This window comes from Populus euphratica, unplaced genomic scaffold (assembly GCF_000495115.2).
Source record: "Populus euphratica unplaced genomic scaffold, PopEup_1.0 scaffold3.1, whole genome shotgun sequence".
Classification (NCBI taxonomy): domain Eukaryota; kingdom Viridiplantae; phylum Streptophyta; class Magnoliopsida; order Malpighiales; family Salicaceae; genus Populus; species Populus euphratica.
The window spans coordinates 3368466-3372837 of NW_011499847.1; the positions used below are offsets into that span (position 1 = coordinate 3368466).

General features: G+C 36.7%; 1 pseudogene; it reads right to left on the reverse strand.

Annotated features, from left to right (window-relative positions):
* LOC105107452 (cytochrome P450 82C4-like) overlaps nt 1-4298 on the reverse strand; it is a 19213-nt pseudogene extending 14915 nt beyond the window's left edge.
* Nucleotides 4299-4372: the final 74 nt, after the last annotated feature.

Sequence of the window (4372 nt, forward strand, 5' to 3'; positions counted from 1 at the left end):
TAATATTTATCAAAACATAAATTTAAATTTCAAACAACACATTTATACATTTAACAACCTAAATCTTACCTTTAAAGTTATTTCCTCTCAATCTCTTTCCTTTCCCTTCTCTTCCTCTCTTTTCTTTTCTTCTTCTTCCTTCTCCCTCTTTTACATTTGCTCTCAAAAATTACGACTCCCTCTTTTGTTCTTTTATTTTATTTTTCTTCCTATTTATATTTATCAACTATTATTCACTTACCACAATATCTCTTATTCATTTTATTCACTTCTAAGCCTTTAAGGGGTTTGTTGCCTTTTCCTATTCCTTTTTGTTTTTCAAAACATTACATCTACACCAACTAACATGAAGTATAAACTCAGGTGCGTGATTATATATATAAAATCAACTAAGATCAATTATTTTTTGTGGCGCATGCAGGTCAAAAACTGACAAGGCATAACTGTGCATTATCTGTATCTAGGGGCAATGGTGATGATATTATACTTCCCAGTATATCATGTCTTGCGTAAGGGCTCTGGCGGATCCTTTCAATGCCATTTATCACCTAGCGTCGTAAACAAAATGATTGCTTTGAGATTAGATTAATCCTTACTTCTATTTATGAAGGCGACATGTTTCTTTGTAAGATCTGTTTATCGCTCACGACCTGTTATTAAGATCTTGTGTTGAAACGCAGTGTAAACTCTTTTTGATGAAATTTTAAAATTTTTAATTTAAATTTAACTTTCTAATAGTTTTATATTGTTTTGATTTGATATATTAATATCAAAATTTATTTTTAAAAAATATTTGTTATCCTCTTTAAATACATGAAAATACAAATATTGATTTATTCAAGTTGCAGATGGTGTTTTGAAATATGATTTAAATTGTGTTTTTTTTTAAATTTATTTATTTTTATTTAAAATTAATTTTTTAATATTTTTAGATATAAAAGCCCTCGGTGCATCCTTCTTCCCCAACCTCATCAGCTCAAACACGCAAACAATTCCTCCCCCCCAAATTGTTGTCCGCCGTCACTCTTTTCCGTCACAAATCTGAAGTCTGAAGCATTCAGAATCTTCTTGCGGACACCTGTTAGCGGATGTACTGCATAAATCAGCAAGAATTGCAATAATTAGAACTTAACAAACACCTTCAAGATTGCATTTTTGTAAAGGCTCGCCAAAATAACACTGTGCATGCTTATTATAAGAGCTGTAAGTACACATTGAAAATAATAAAATTATCTACTACAATTTCGTAAAGGCTCACCAGTAGATCATGCTTACTATATATGTTCCTGCAAGATAGTCATGAATGAAGGAGTTTTTGGGCTGGACATCCCTGCTATGCTGGCTTAACGCGCTGAATTCGTAGTTCCTTATGACGCCTTTGCTAATGTGGGAAGATTTTTTAAAACTAGTGATGATTTCCGATTCTTCCTGATCTGCACATAATAGATTCATAAATTAAGCACCATCATGGATGTATACACAAAGAACTCACGAACTTATTCTGATGAAGTTCCTTTCTTTAATGAGATTTTTTTGAAAAAAAAGATTTATTATGTGGTTATCAAAATTGAAAGCTTACATTCAAATTGAAGAAAAATCATTGTTATCATAAGATAGGTTTCGTAAGGTGCAAAATTACTTATGATGTTGAAGACTCGTGATAAGATGTTCTAGAAAATAGAGTTCGTGATGGTATGCCTATAATCCCATCATAATAAGCTATGAAAACATTGTTAATTTTTAATTATATAAAATGATAACAAAGAGATTTTATAATGAGCATATTATTATTACTACTATCTTTCTGTTCATGCAGATTCACTATCGTCAGTATTTATTGCTCTGCTACTCCCTTTGATTCAATTATGGCCACAAGGGACAAAGGACAAGGGTGCTAAGTCTAACTGATGGTTACCAGATGCAAACAATTTTCGTGTCTGCTTTTGCCAATTTCAGCTTTCTGCCAGTCCTCCTGACCAAATTTGTTTCCTCTGAAATTTTTAAGTTCGAAAAAAAAACGCACCAAATGATATAGTTGATAAAAATAGACAATAGTAAATTAAAAACCTCGAAATAAAAACTTGACTATAAGATCAGTTCAACAGTTATTGCAATACATTGGCAATAAAAAACACTTCCTGCCTTTATTCTACCTTTGTTTTACATATTTTTATAAAGGATTACACAATGATCTCCTTGTGCTTGCTGCTTAGAATTCGTAAGCGATGGAAGGTAACCTCGGCCTGAGGACAACCTCCAATGGTGTTGCTTTGGGGGCTGTCAATCCAGGGCTTTCAGTCATATCGACTGGCGTATCCGAGACTGTCCTCAATTCAAACCCATGAAGAAGCCGAGCAAGTGTCAGGTGCACAACCTGGACAGCGAATGACACCGCAGGGCACATTCTTCTTCCAGAACCGAATGGTGTGAATTCGAAGTCCTGGCCCCTTGCATCCAAATCGGCATGCTCTTTCAGGAACCTCTCAGGCTGAAATTCCAATGGGTTAGCCCACATGTTAGGGTCACGATGCTACTTCCAGAGGTTAACCACAAGGCGCGTGCCTGCTGGGATGTAGAAGCCAGCTACAGTGCAATCCTCCATGGCTTCCCTTGGTGCTGAGAGTGGTCCTGGTGTGTGTAGTCTGAATGTTTCCTTGACAATGGCTTGCAAATATACAAGGTTCTTTATTTCTGTCTCGGCCACTTGGCGGTGCTTTCCGACGAGGGTGTCAAGCTCATCTTGAGCTTTTTTAAGCGTATTTCTGTTGTTTAGTAGGAAAGCTAGTACCCATATAAGAGCTATCGCTGTTGTGTCACTGCCTCCCAGTAGAAGGCTCTGCCATAGAGATTACTTGATACTGTGAGATGATGGACTTAAAAACTGATTTATATACACATATACGAAATTTATTCCTTCAATTTATTAGGATTTATATGATCGTTAGAAATTACTAAGTCTGCTATAGTACAATTTCTTTTTTTGATAAGTACTATAATGCAAAATGCAAAAATCGAACATGAACTCTGGATGTTTTGCCTAGCTGTATGCAGTATTGCAGAAAATGAAAGACAGAGCAAGGACCTCGAGTTAGGGACTTTCCTGAAAACTTAAATCAAATACAGATCATCATTTAACCAAATTCCTTTCATACATGTGAAAAAGCAAGTTTTGCACCAGTTCCTTGAGTAGGTTTCAGCTGCCACAGAAAAGTATAAGACTTTTAATTGCAGAAATTTGCTAGATACTTACCAAGCAACTAGCCTTAACGGTTGTGTCAGCTTCATCAACAGAAATGTTACTATCATCCATCTTAGAAAGCATTACATAGATGAAGTCTTTCTCCTCCTCGATGATGCTTCTGTTGAGCCTGATCCTTCGATGTTCATCCACCCAGCTCCCAAGCACGCAATCTAACTCCCTTGCCGTTCTTTTCATTTTTCCTATATATCCCTTCACCAAATCCAGCCAACTAAACAATGGAACAGCATCTGAAGCCAAATTTAACCCCACTAGATAGAAGAAATTTCCTAAAGCCTCTTGACACCTCTTTGCCTCTTGGTTGCCTTTTGCATCGGCACTAAAATATCGCTTCTTAGAAATCATTCTAACTATTATGTTCATTGCCATGTCCGCTAATCTTTGCTTCATTTCCACAACAACTTGCCCTCCATTCCTTGACGATTTCTCATAAAAATCTTTCATGAGCAAACTGGTTTCTGTGTCCCTGACATGCTTGAGCAACTCGAGCCTATGATTGGAGAGGAGTTCAACCATGACTAACTTCCTCATATCACGCCAATATCGCCCATACGGTGCAAAGCCGAACGTGGTTTGGTTGTAGCCCATGATCTTTAATGCTAAGGATTTTGGACGTGTGGAAAAGACCCTATCATTTGCAGTGAAACATTCTTTCACAATTTCCCAATCGCTCACCACAATCGCTGGATGAATTCCAAGGCGGATAGAGAAGATTGACCCATACTCATCTGCCATGCCCCCTAGTGTTTTATGCAGCAGCTGGTTTCTTCCTCCAAGAAGATGTAGGTGGCCAATAACAGGCCATGACCCTGCTACCTCTGGAGGCATCTTGCCATTTTTCTTGTTTGCTCTGGAAAATATTGTGGCCAAGACAATAGAAATTATTGCAAGAAGAAGAGCATAGAAGGAGATTTCTCGGAGATCAGTTAAGGTTTTCATGGTTTAGTTTGTAATGGAGGTTTGGTACTTGGTTGATATTTTTTTCGGCTGCTACTTAAAGAAACTTTCCAATTTACGCAAATTAAATAAGTTTTTAGGGCTCACATCTTATTTCGTTCACATTTCGATAGCTCATTTATGCCATGTGAATCAGTTTAGCTGATGGTTACTGAT